The following is a 14314-nucleotide window of genomic DNA, read 5'->3' as shown; positions in this document are numbered from 1 at the left end:
CCATGTGAGCTGGGTGTTGTGGGATGCCTCTGCATCCTGTATAGGATAGAAATGACCCGACTCCTTCAAAAAGTAATTTCACTGCTTTGCAAGTGCAATTGAAAGGGAGTATAGAAAACCTCAGATTCCAGGACTTGCAGATTTGAAAATGGAACCGTTTCTCAGCAATCAAGGGTGGCCATCAAGGCACAGCCTGTTGGCAAAGACCAATCAGAGGGATGGCGGTTGCCTGCCTTGTTGGAACACCCCCACTGGGTCAGGGTGGCCCCGATGAAACTGCTCAGTTGCACCAACTGGCCTAGAGAATGACACCCAGGCTTTGGTCTCACAGAGGCATCGGGAACTCAAAGTCCCTGCGCCGGACTCTAGGGAGAGACCCGGGGCTGGAAATGACCACGAGCGCTACATGCGTGTGAAGCTGCCCGGAGCCCCGGATGAGAACAAACACAGTAGTTTTGGGAGCCAATACACACACTTGAGGCTGAATTAAAACAGACGGTGATTATCTGAGATCTACAATGACCCTCGGCTTCCCTCTTTTTTGTGGGTAGCAAACAGGTTAAGAAGTCCGCTGGGCTGTGAGGGAGGGCCTGTCTCCTAGTGCCTTCCTCGGAGGCAAACAGGAGACGGAGAAGTTCTCCCAGGGGCCTCACGGCAGACCAGTCGCCACTCCCTGGTCCCTCGGGGACCCCCAAGTATTCGCCTAGCGGGTACTGGGACACGCATGGATCGTTGTGGGGCTTCCTCCCTTCTTTCTTCCAAATGTGAGTGCTACTGAGCCAATCCTGACTTTGTTCTAAAAATGAATATGGGGCGAAGGGGGAGAAGGGGTGGGAAAGGAAGGGAGGAAGCAATTAACTTGCCTTTTTGGTTCATGAGAAGTTAGGTCAAGAGAAGCTATATCTGGACACGCTGTGGATCTCAATGGCCTGGACTGTGACACCGATGCCATAAATCTAGGAGACTTCTGGGCTATCTTGAGGCAGGGAGGACTGTAGTTCCATGTGGGAGGAGGGTGAATATGCATGGCCAAGAGGGCAGAGTGCGGCAGGCTGTATCACATGCACACCAACACCCCTCACGCCCCTGCTCATGCTGTTTTCCCAACGGGCCGGGGATGCCTCCCTGCCACGTTTCCTTTGGCCTCGGGCACGTGACCTGCTTTGACAAATGGAACAGGGGAGGAAGCGACGGTGGGCCAACCGGCCGCAGAGGTTGCAGGAGGCACTGTGTGCTTCTGCTCACCCTCTGGAGCTTCTGCACCGAGGAACACGTGACCCAGACAGTGGCTGCTCCGCCAGAGCCTGGGCCCCCAAACAAGAAGCATGGGCACCGGCCGAGCTGAGCCAAGCTGACAGGGAGACCCACGGTGAGAAATAAAGCTCATGGCCGTGAGACCCTGAAATCGGTAGAGTATTTGTTACCAGAGCAAAAAACGACACAGAATTCACATAACAACCACGGGCCCAGTGCTACCTGTCGAGGCTCAGGGTCATCTTCTCATGAGTTTTTGTGCAACTGCCTTAGTCAACAGAAATATCATCCAAGTCAGACACGTAACCTAAATCTACTGGTAGGCACAATGAAAACATAAACAGAAGGTTTACAAATGTATTTTATCTCAGCCTACATATCTACTATATTATCACTTGAACACGTGATCAACAGGAAAACATAAGCATGCGATGGCTTCCGTGTTTTGGAACTAAATTTTCAAAACATGAACACGCTGTGTACTCGTGGCATACTGCAACTTGGAAGGGCCACGTTACGAGGGCTCAGCAGCCACGGGTGGCTGGTGGCCACCGTGCCGGGCAGCAGGGGTCCACACCTTCCTGACCAGAACTTCCACAAGTGAAAAGAAACATAGGCACAGAATTCCAGTCTGAGGTTGCTGCCAATGGTCTACAGGACTCTTGGCGGACAGGGGTGTCGCGGCACAGTCTCAAAATTAGGGACGAAGCTCTCGCCCAAGCGTCTTTCCGCTTTGAGCGCTCAGGCAGTGTCAAACCAACACAGGCTACCCAATCGGCCAAGGATTCTTGGTTGTAAATGGTAGAAACCAACTCAGACTATCTTAGCACAAGCAAGGAAGAGGAGAGGGGGAGAGGGGCTGCCTGGAAGGTTCTCAGGAGCTTACAGAACTGGTCATACGCTAGCTGGCCAGTCTTGGAAGACAGGCCAGCAGGAGCTAAGGTATCTCTGCAACAGCACACTGCCTTCTGGTGGGAACAGTGTGGCCGGGTTACTGCCGGAGGACCTGTCACCTGCAGAAACCACCACGGTGGGCTCGGAAGCAGCCACAGCTGCTGTAAAGGAACCCAGCCATCCCTCGGTGTCTGTCGCCCGTGCTGCCTCCTGGGTCCTGGGTGCCCAGGGCCATGATGGGGAGAATCGCTTCCCTTTCGTGATGACTCACTGCCATCTTCACCCATGTGAGGGCCTGGGGACACGAGGCCCTGTCCTAGCAGGAAGAAGTACACAGGATTCACCTACATACTGTTATATCCTCCAGGGCCCTTTTATATTTGGCTGGATTCTGGAGGCAGTGATTGGACATCACTTTCAGTCTCCATTCATATCAGACTTAAAGGTGCTAAGAGCAGCTTGTAGGCTTAAAAAAAATTTTTTTTTAAATATTTATTTCTGAGAGAGAGACAGAGAGAGACAGAGCATGAGCAGGGGAGGGGCAGAGAGAGAGAGAGAGAGAGAGAGACAGCATCTGAGGCAGGCTCTAGGCTCTGAGCTGTCAGAACAAAACCCAATGCGAGACTTGAACCCACAAACCGTGAGATTGTGACCTGAGCCGAAATTGGATGCTTAACCAACTGAGCCACCCAGGTGCCCCTTGTGGACCTTTTAAAATTTCAAGGTCCATAGGACAATAAGGGCTATGAGTGATTTTGTCAGGGTCCTTTAAGTGGCATCAACATGTCTCATTTAAAAATTAATAGCAACAAAATCACATTATTCCCTTATCTCCACTTAAAAGATATCACATTTTATAGTTCCTTCTTAAAGTTGTGGCAAATTTCCGAAGTGCTCATAGATTCGTTTCTAGGTAAAATGAAAAGAGCTAAAGTGAACATAGCTTATCAAACAGAGTAACAAGAAAATGACTCAAAAGAGGTGAAAACCTAGCCAATTCTGCACCCGTAACTTACACTGCTCCTCACAACGCGTGCGTGCTTCCTGCCAGGATTTTTTGTTCCTCCGTACAATGCAAAACCGAAATCTACTGTTCCACAAGTACTGATAACCCCAAATTAGAGCTACACCAGAATTCGAAGACCCTATTCGTGTATAATTTATCAAAGTCATTTCTGCTGTGGTGATATTACTATTGTTTTGTGATGATATACTGTACAAGATGCCATTATCAAGGAATTACATTCTGTGAACAATGACTACAGTAGCAGTCTGTTAATGCATCACCATTGATTTATTGGATACGTTTTCTCTTGGGGCTTTCAAAAGCCTTTGTAAAGCAGTGCTGCACCAGGGCACAAGAGCAGGGAGCCCCCCGGGGTGGGGGCAGGTGCAGCGTGTGTCCTGTTTTGCTCTCGGCGGAGGCGCACCCAGTTCCATCCCAGGGGCCAGAGACTAGACTGTGGGCAGGCGGGGCAGTTAGGAAAACGGCGTCAGATTGAGGGACAAGTCATCGTCATTCGGAACGAGGACTTATTTCCACAGTCTTCACGACAAATAGCCAAGTGAGGACAACCTGGGAACAGCCATAAAGTTAGGATTTCCTCCTTTATCAGCTGGAATCTGTGCAAGGCAGGCAGAAGGCACCTGTTATCACTGAGGAAAGAGGGAAGTCCAACTTCAAGCATCCGTTTCAACAGAACATGTCCAAGGCCTTCCTAAGTCATCTCTTGGCTGAATCGCGTATTTTTTTAAATACCATTTGGAAAACATCTGTACATCTTTCATGTTAAGGTGGTAAGAACCACATGATTGTCACTCCCCCCCCCCCCCCCCCCGGAAAACAACAAGACAAAGGGAGAGATGGCCAAGTGTAAATGACAGCTTGCAGACCTGCCATCAGTTGCTGGAGGAAGAAGGGAGGATTCACGTGCATTTTCTGGTTGTTGAGGTTTCAAAACACCAGTGGGAATCAACAACTGTTGACTGCTACCCCACGACGGTGTTTCACGCCGAGATCGAGTCCCAGCTAGAGCTTGGACAGAGAGAAAAGAAGAGGTGTTGTAACTACTCTGACCATGTATGAAACAGAAGGTATTCGTCTGCTTCAAGAATCACCAGGACCAGGGGAAAATGACAACATGCTTTTTTGATTTGTTAAATAAGCAAACAGATATATCTTATTAGTAATAGCAATCTTGGCTCTGGGCATTTCTGACGAATTAATGAGCAAATAACATTTACAGCCCAAGGCCAAATTCTTCTCGCCTTTCAGAGATCCCTAGGAAATGCCCGAGGACAGCCTTGATCAGGACTACTTAATTATCATTCCTTCTCTGAGAGGGGAAGACAGTTCTGACCCTCACTTGTGCCTGGTGTCCCTCCATCACCCCCTCTGGGCACTCAGGACTGTACTCCTCAACCTCCTCGTGACTCCTTGGAGCCATGTGACAAGGTTTGGCCAGGACAATGGAAACAAAAATGGCATCATCGTTTCAGGACTGTATTAGTGACAAGCCAAAGCAGAAGTCTCCGGTCACTCTTTTGATCAGGTACTGGAGAGCTTGGGTTAAGGGACACACGAGATGGGGACTGCCCAATCCCCAGGTCCCCACGCGGGCCCGGTGTGGGCTCCATGAAAAATACACCCATGCATGAAACCACTGAGATTATGTGTGTGTTTGTAACAGCAGTGGAACCTAGCGTATTTATTGCTCAAAGTTGGAAACACAAATGCATCCCTCCGGCAAACACATTGGCCTAGACTAGCTGGCCTCCCTTCAGAGTGGGCTGAAGTCTACTCCTTCACGGAAGCTAGCTGGCTTGGTATCTCACGAGCCAACTTTTGGGGCAAGGGCAGGGGCAAAAGACATCCAACCCGGACAGAGGCAGATACGAAGCTCACAAAGCAACCGCTGAACTGAATTCCAGGTTAGATATCCGGACTGGCAGGAAGGAGAGGAAGTTGCCACAGCGCAAAGAACAGACGTACCTCACAAGTGTTACCTGAAGCAAGTTACTTAGCCCACTAGACTCAGATATATCGTCCGTCAAGTGAAAATACCATAATGCCAGCCTACACCCACCCTCCGCAGCCCCGCCACACGGCGCACGCCGGCCAGCCTCTCGTGGCCAGCATCTGGATCACGACGCCCGGCGCCGGAGCCTGCTCTGCCTTCATCCACAGAGGCCAGGGGTGCCAGGGGATCAGCCTCCGCTCTGCGCAGCTGGGACGGGTCGTACAAACACCGCGGTTCCCTCCCTCATCCCTGGGGTGGGGTAACTACCCCGTGTGAGGTGCACACCGGCTCCAGACTTCCAGGGAGGCACTGAGCTCTGGTCTCCCAAGGACTGCCGTGGAGATCATAAACCTCCGACGGGCTGCCTCGCCTTCTCTGTGTCACACGTCACCCCTGTCCTAGGACTGCCTCCTCAATGCACTACTTGCCCGCGATCCTTGTCCCGTGGGAAGCCTCTGGGACATTAAAAACCCAGAACTCAGCTCAGGGTCTAAGTGGGAGAATTCAAAAGGAGACAGCACGCAGAATGCACTCCTGTGCCCTGTCTTCAGAAAGAGCTTAATAGATGTTAGCATTTGTTACTGTCGTCATATTTATGATGAACTCTGGGAGGAAAGTAGAGAGGAGAGGCTTCAATGAAACCATATGCCTAATGAAGGCTGGCATTGCGGTGTGAGGGGAAATGAGGTAGACCAGGGGTCAACTAAATAATTAAGCAGCGTCCATCCTGTTTCCTGAGAGATACCACAGCATTCACCCACGCTGGAGACAGAACGGGCACCCATGTCCTGCCCAGCACCGCCAGGAGGTGAGGGTGAAGGGCTGGGAGTACAGGCAGGACGAATGGCCCGGGATGCTTGACCCAGCGGACCCGGTACTAGAGAGCCATCCCGGGTTCTCGCTTCGAGACACAGACATAAGAAGCTTACGTATAATCAACACCCCGCGTAAAGAGGACAATCGTCAGAGGCCTGCGGCGCACTCTGTACAAAATGTGAGAACGTGTGTCACGAGGAAGTTCCACCCCCACTCCCCGTGCGGTCGGCCCCACGAGTCTCTGTACTCAGGGACCCTGTCCCGCGGGCAGCAGCCGGCTGACCTTCGTTGGTTCACAAAGCAGCCGGCCGTGAGCGAGCGCCAGTGCATTTACAGCTCTGCCCGGAAACCAGCCGTTCTGGGCTGTCAGGACCCAGCACGTCAGGCCACCCTCAGCCAGATTCCTCGCGTTGTACGCGCATTCCAGTCCAGCTGTGGCAGGCGCAAGCGGGCAGGTTCAGGCTCAGGTACGCCTGCCCTGCCCCTCCCCCCGGGCAAGAGCAGTGCTACGGGGCCAGCGTCCGAGAAGCCCTGGGCCGGGGCAGGTGGTCGAGGGAGATGGCCTTCCTTCCCACCCTATCCCTTTCCGGTTTGTCCACCCCGAGTGCCAGGGGCCAAGGGTGAGGAGAGGGGGTAAGCTCTCTGTGCCGCGCCCCATCCCCCACCCCCCCCCAGTCCAGGCTTCAAGGCCAAGGCCTGCTCATCAGCAGAGACGCCCCCACTGCCTACTTTGTACTGACTACGGTGCAGGCAGGGTTGGGGGAGGGGGTGTCACTTTTTGTTTTGCAAGTTCCAAGGAGCCACATCACCAGGTGCATTCTAATTATGGAGAGCATGTTGTTCCACGAGAGGCAGGGAATGTTCTGTGTGCTCCTGCACGTGCTGGGCTGCCCCTACTGCAGCCCCTGTCCCTACTCTCCCAGGAGCCTCCTGAAGCGGAGACTGTCCTTCCTGTCCTCCAACATCTGTGTTCCCAGCACCGAGCCCGGGCTTGGCACACAGTAGGCGCTCACAAACTGCTTGCTGGAAGGATGTTCAAGAACCACAAAAATAAGGTTAGGCAAGGCCCGGAATCTCTCTTGAGCCTCAAATTCCTTATCTAATAAGTGGAATTAACTACTCCTTCTCTTTAAGGTTGTCGTGAGAGTTGAAAAGAAGTGTGTGCCCACGTCCCACACGCCTGGTGCGTGTACGGACATCAGTAAACGCCCAACAGCAACAACAAAGTAACATGGCCAGTGGATTCAGCTCAGACACACCGAACACGTTTTATGTGTTAGGAACGGGGAATTCAAACGCAAGAGGCCCTCAATGAGCCCGATCTGGGAAAGAAATAAGCACAGCCATCAAGAAGCAGTAAACAAATCACTTCGGAGACTGTCGACCTGGAGAGGAGCGGTGCACGCCTTGTTACAAGGTCTGGCCTTTACCTTCTGGCAATGGGCAAGACCAGGGATTATCTGTGGGGGTGGCCACTCGATCTCTCCTGTGCAGGGATCCTCCAGGACCCTACTGGAGGCCGCGTGGGGCTTGAGGAGAGGGAGGAGGCCTGTGGTGACAGAACAATGAGACAGCAAGTCAGTGAGGACGACCGGGTCCGGGGCGGCAGCTGGAGGAGAGCAGGGCCGCATTCAAGACGCACTGTGTCAGACCACCGGGCAGAGTGATCGCTAACTGGGCCCTCGCTGGGGAAGAAGCCCGCAGAGTGACTCACAGCCTTCTGGTTCTGTCTTCACAGTCAAGTCTACATCTCTCAGAAGGGACAGAAAGGCCTTAATACCATGGGGCCATCAAAGTCCCCCTGGCCCATGTGTCTGGCTCTCTGATTACCCCTCAGGGTGAATTTCTGGAACTCAGCTTTGCAACGAGGCAGCTTCAGATGACACGGAGTTTCTCACATGTGTGTGCACGTGCACACACATGCACACACACACAGTATATGGCAGACACACTGTGACTGCCCAAAGAACTTCCCCTTTCAGATATAACCTCTTACCAAGGAGACCAATCTTCTTTTATAAGTTCCCTTGAGACAGAGCAGACTCTACAAAAAGGGCCATACGAGTCCTTAAGCTTTGAAGAAACCTTGTTTTTCCCCAAAAGAAGAGTTAGGAGAAACTTCGATGTGAAAAACAGAGAAAAGTAGGGGCCACCTTGGAAAGTGTGTGTGGGGGCGGGGGGGAGGGGCACTCCTGGACCCCCGCCCACCAGCCAGCCAGCCAGCCAATCTGCTTAACCCTTGGTTGGGGGGGGGGGCCTCTTGGCACCTTCACGGGACCCCCAGGCTCTGAAGAACCCTGCGGAAAAGCCTCCCGGAGCCAGAAATCATGGCAGTAACTCAGACTGAGAGCTCCTATGTCCCAGTTTCTTATAAGGCTCACATCTGTGTGGCCCTTGTAGCCAACACTTGTACTGATCTATGGAAATGGGGCATATGCTCCATTACTGAAATTACATTTGAAGGGAACAAACGCCAGAACGGTCTCTTAGGTATGCATGACTAAATTGTTTTCTGCATCCATACAGGACAGTAATTCAGAGGAAGCAGAAGAAGTCTAAATTATAGAATATTTTTTAAAAATTCAGTTTCATTCATTTTAACCGCTCAAATGAATTGCAGGCAAAGTGGTTCCAAGAAGACACCCTGCCAAGCCTGCTTTAATCAAAAAAGAAGGTTGGTTTGTAAATAGTGACATCAGCGGTTATCGGGAGTCCTTAAAAACAGTTTGTTCACGTAAGTAGGCAGAGCGTGCCCCCGACGATGCTTTTTACATTCCAAATTAGCTCCATGCACACCGTCCCCGTAGAGCAAGGGTAAATTTCGTTCCAGGCCAGGCTAGATGATCATAAATTCTCAATGAATAGAATCCAAGTGGAGGTACTTACTGAATCCAAGCAAAAATTCTGCAAGGACAGAATCAGTATTTGGGGTCAGATTACAAAGGAGAGAAGAAAGATCAAAGTAAGCCTGACAGAGAGGCACCTCCGGGAGAAAGAGGGTCTCCTGGTGAACCCTGGCCTTGACCTTCACTCCCAGCATCCCAAGGTCAACTTGCCTGTACCATCCCAGTTGGAAGGGCATCGCGGGGTCTTCTCCTGCCACCCTTACCTGCTAATTCCTCTGCCCACCCCTGAACACGGAGGGAAACTGCACGGTGGCCACTCAGGAGAAGGTAAATCTAACACATTCTTTTTAAGTATTTACTTATTTCTTGGGAGACAGAGAGACAGAGTGCAAGCAGGGGAGGGGCAGAGAGAGAGGGAGACACAGAATCTGAAGCAGGCTCCAGGCTCTGAGCTGTCAGCACAGAGCCCGTCGCGGGGCTCGAACCCACGAACTGCGAGATCCTGATCTGGGCCAAAGTCAGACACCCAACCGACTGAGCCACCCAAGCGCCCCTAAATATAACACATTCTTAGAGACACTCGAATAAAAACCATTTCCATGGAGAAACCCCTCCGGGGGACGGGCTCACTGCAGACCTGCCCCTCTCGACTGTACTGAAACTGAGTCCTCCAGACATGAAGCTCCTCTTCTGTGCCCAGGGGCGAACAGCCAGCCAGTTACCGTCTCTTCTGCCCATCCCGTGGCCGTGTGTCTCTGAAGTCTGTGCTCAGCGCCTCCCGCGGCCCCATCTTCCCGGGACTCGATGGCCCCGGCCGCACAAGGTTTGCTAATGAGTCCTGCCTTCCCCGGCTGCAGCTCAGAGCCGTGGCCTGTGGTGCTGCAGAGGCTGGGGCCTCCACGGCGCTGGCGCTGGCTCTCAGCCTTCCTGCTTTGCTACGTTCTGTCGAGGCCATGTCAGCTCCCGTCACGTCACCCTGACCAAGAGGACATGTTTTGGGGGAAACCAAACAAGAGGAGATGGATAGACGCAGCACAAGCAGCCACCTGGGGGTTCGCTCAGGTGCTGGTGAGCTGAAAGATTTTTGTTTTTCACCTGTCTCCATGTTCTTAAAAAAAAAAAAAAAAAAAAAAAAAAAAGACAAACCAACCCAGGGCATTGTTTTAAAATGTCACCACACATCTGTGCATCGGTGCACTTGTATTTTGATCTTGGCCACACTCCAGGGAGGCACGAGTTCACGCAGGGCCACGGTCCTGCTGCTGTGGCCGCGGGCAGCCGGCCATGTGGCCAGAGTGCTAATCGCAGGGGCAGGCCCTCCTCGCCTGCTGCCCGCTGCTGCGGCTCTCTCCCCGATTCCTCAATCTCTCATCGCGACGTGTGGCTGGGCTGCGGCCCCAACCAGCTGTGAGGAATTTATTTCTAATAGAGCTAATATTTTAAAATCAATCCTGCCCGAAATTGAGGCACGCCTGACCGTCCCAAAGTCGCGGGACATACCCTTCTCCCTGCAGAGCATGGCGAGAACTGCATTCGTTAAAAATCTTTTCGTAATGACATCCTTACTATCAAAGGGCACAGAGATGATTGACCTTGGCATCTAGGATTAAGGCAGCATTATTTTTCTTGATTACCAGCAGCAGAATAGAAGGGAAATTATAAAGCCATTGAGAGGATTAATACAGCCTTGATCTCTCTCTCCTGGCTCTTTATCTCAAGTGATTAAAATTCTGCAGGAAGAAAAGTGGGCATGTAGCATACGCCGGCTGCCACAGACAGATACAGTATCAGCTCCATGCATCAGCTCACTGTGACAGCCGCGCAAAGGTTAATTATGCATGCTGTATATAGTTTTAATCACTTTAATCAGAGCACTGTTCCGCTACAGACCAGGCTATAACTTTTCTACAAGCAGGGGAAGCACTTCAGGCATGGCGGTGTTTGTGTAGGGGAAAAAAAGAGGAGAAAAATGGTACATTAACCACAAAAAAGAAAGATAATGCAAAAGCTATTGACTGAACAACAAGATTAAACCAGGTGTCCATCCTGAACACGCACGGAATGGCTAAGTGAGCTGCAGGGCTGGCCTGCGAGCGGGGGTCGGCTGCCGGCTGCTGGCCGGTGAGGCCGTGATGAATCTTCTCTGTCCAAATTCTGAGGCACAGCCCAGCTCCCAGGGGCGGGGGCGGGGGCGGGCGCGGCCTCCAGGAGTCAGGGGGGCTGTGGCCTCTGCATCCAACCAGTTCTGTGGCCGTAGGCAAGCGTTACCCCAAATTACCTTACAGGCACTTCTACTGCCCTGCACGGTGTTACCACACCTCCACTGTTACCTAGTAACCGCAAGGTCGGCACCAGGTAATGACACGTGCCGAACATTCATATCTGGATTCTGACCCAGGTGCGCCATCACAATCTTGCAAGATCGACACAATCTTCCTGCAAGATCGACAATCACACACTGTTGCAAACTGCCGTGTTTGCCCTTAAAATATCGTGGTTTGGTTTCACTGTCCAAGGCTAGAACTACTAAAAGCTTTATCAGTGCTGTAGATACTCCAAAACCTAGGCAGTTTATTATTACACAGAGAACATTGAGAATTCATTGCCCCTGGAGAAAGAGAGAAGAGGGGAGACCAAAGGGTATGTTCTCCCAAAGAAAACTCACTGACTATCTGATATAATAGTTACAGTTGAAGGAACTGTTGGGACGGCTTTACATTTTTCATTATGACCACCTGTATTAGAAAACGTTACTAAACAGTTTTCTGATCTTAACCTGGTGGCAATGACACGGGTGTGTTTGCTTTGTAATAATTCGCTCAGCTAAGATTTTTATACTTTGCCGTATGCATGTTATACTCATTAAAAAAAAATAATTGTCACAGGGCAGCCCTGAAGTTAGGAGGAGACTAATGAACCCCCCAGGACTTTGCAACATAGGAAGGCAGGGGAAGAGGAAGTGGTCGGCAGGACCCAGGATACTCTTCCCGTCCACCCTCTGACCTGATGCCTCACTATGTGCACCTCTAAAGGAGCAGCCGCCCAGGACCCCAGGATTCTGGAAAATCAGTTTCCACAGTTGCTGTGAGGGGAGGACTTGCTTTATAAAAGCTATTGTTTAATTTTTAAATAAGCGAGGTTTTTTTTTAACTTTAATATGAAGGCATTTTTTTTAAAGATACTATTTAATTTTAGGGAGAAAATGGTCTTATCAGAGAACATAGAAAGATTTTATTTTATTCTAAAACTCCCAAACGTGGAGATATGGATATTACTTATGCTTTAAGGGGAGTATAATTTAGAGCCGCCTTTCCCACGTGCATTCGGTGACATGTTTCATTACTTAAATACATGTTCTCTCTGTCCGGCAGATCCACATCTAGGATACGTTCTAGGAACATAACTGTGTATGTTTTAAAGATGAATGTATAAAGCAGTTCCCTGCAAGTCCATTGATGGCCACTGACCCAAATTTATTTAATTTGGGAAGCCCATATACTGGCATTCTGTGATGATTTACTTACTGACGTGGAAACATGTTTGCAACACAGCAGCTGAGGGAAAGGGAGGCTTCAGCACGTTATGTTTAGCACATCCCCATTCTTGACCACGTTGGTGTATTTTTACAGGAAGGAGTCTGGAAGGATAGAACTCAAAAGTTGACGGTAGCTGACCGCACGATAGGGTCACAGGTGACTTTGCACTTCTTTTCCATAATTCTTCCGTATTCTCTCATTGCTCGATACTTTTACAAGAAAAATTGAAAGGGGGGAATCACCTAAAGATTTTTAGCCGGGAAAGGGAGAAAAGTCTCCATTAGATACAGTTCATATCTCTATCAATTAACCAATCCCCAAAAGAAGTGAATTCAAGAGTAGGCAGCAAAGGAAGGAGTATGCTCGCTCTCTCTCTCTCTCTCTCTGCCAAGTCTGACACCTAGCAATGTCATAACAGCAGCTGCCTTCTGCTGAGGGGCCACTAAGTGCCAGGAACCACTGTACCTTGGTCAGTCCTCTTAACAACTCTGCACGATAGGGACTATTTTACGCACACCAGGAAGAAACTGAGGCTCCGAGATGGTGGCCTCTCCGTGTAGGGGGAGTGCAGAAGAAGGGTAAGTCTGGGTGCTCTGGGCCAGACACGGCTCAGGGGCTCTGACGGGTCAGGTGGCCATTGTGATTAGTCAGACACTCGTTCTGATCGATCAGGTGCCGTTCTGATTGATTAGGGGGCTGTTCCTGGCCAGAATCTGAATCTAGAGCTCTTGATTCTGAAGCTGGATCTTCTAAGCTATGAACATGTTGCCTCTGAATCTAAGAATTAAGATTTATATATAAGAGAGGGAGGGGTCAGAGGGAGACAGGCTATTTACTTAATTAAAAAACTCTTTGCTTTATGAAAAAAATGTAGAATTCATTTAAAAGGAAAATCTCCATTAAGATATATTTCAATTCCACAAAAATAATTTTAGAAACACTGAATAAAGTATGACAGAGCTGTACTAAAATGCCTAGGTTTACACTACATGTTAATTAACTTGAATTTCATAAAATTAAAAATAAAAAAAAATAAAATGCTAAGATTTGGTGAATCGGCTGCACGTCTATATACTGCCTTAGCTATAAAGACCTCACGTGGAAGTGTGGTCACTTATCTTGATTAAAAGTGTCACCAGGACAAAAGAAAAGACAATAGTATCTACGTCCCTTCAAAAAATCTTTCCTTTGGCCACTTGAGATACACTATAGCATTGCGTTTTGAGTCCTGAAATCTGAAATCTCCAATGTAATCTTCAGTATCTTAAACTTGAAATATCTTAAGATATTATGAGCTCTCTATGGTCCTCTAACTTTTCACATCTTAAAATTATAAAAATAACACCCAGAGAAAAAGCTCTGTTCTGCAAACAGTTACTAAAAGCATCTATTTGCTTAAACAGAACAAACAGTGGTAAGAAGACGCTTACACCGGATTCTACCTGTCCTGTTGAGAGCCTAGGAAATTTAAGTACTGATTCCGTCCACATCCCACCAAGTGAGATCCGCAGAAGAGGATTTGTAACACTCGATGTCAAAGATGGGTTTTGCAATCTTTAGCTGACCACAAATTCCCGGCCTAAAGGAGACTGGTGAAAATGGCACCAAAAAAGCTAGAGAGCAGAAGAAAAACTGGGGAGAAAGTTGTCATAATGCTGGGAGTCTGACCCTTCCCCTCATTCACCTCAAGTCAAGGGACAGAAGCTCTGGGGACCCTGGGAGAGTGTGCACGTGTCCCTGGAGGTTCGGGGAAACAGCAGGCTGGTATCCCACGGCCTGGAGACGGGCTCCAGTGCCTGTGGCAGGGGACCTGCCATCTGGAGTGCAGCTGTCCTCCTCCTGTGGCAGCAGGGCACAGGGCCACCAGGGTGGACGTTCCCGCTGGACCATGTAAGAGCTTTCACAAGAGAAATCCCTGGAGAGTAAGAGGGGGGAGAAGCTAGAAGCA

General features: G+C 50.0%; 1 protein-coding gene across 2 annotated transcripts in view; it reads right to left on the bottom strand.

Moving 5' to 3' along the window:
* SDK1 (sidekick cell adhesion molecule 1) overlaps nt 1-14314 on the bottom strand; it is an 888233-nt gene that overhangs the window by 288744 nt on the left and 585175 nt on the right. The gene's annotated exons all lie outside the window — the stretch shown is intronic.

This window comes from Puma concolor, chromosome E3 (assembly GCF_028749965.1).
Source record: "Puma concolor isolate L17-30 chromosome E3, mPumCon1.1.hap2, whole genome shotgun sequence".
Lineage (NCBI taxonomy): Eukaryota > Metazoa > Chordata > Mammalia > Carnivora > Felidae > Puma > Puma concolor.
Note: the sequence above shows the minus strand (reverse complement) of the source record. Positions and strands in the feature narration are given on the sequence as shown.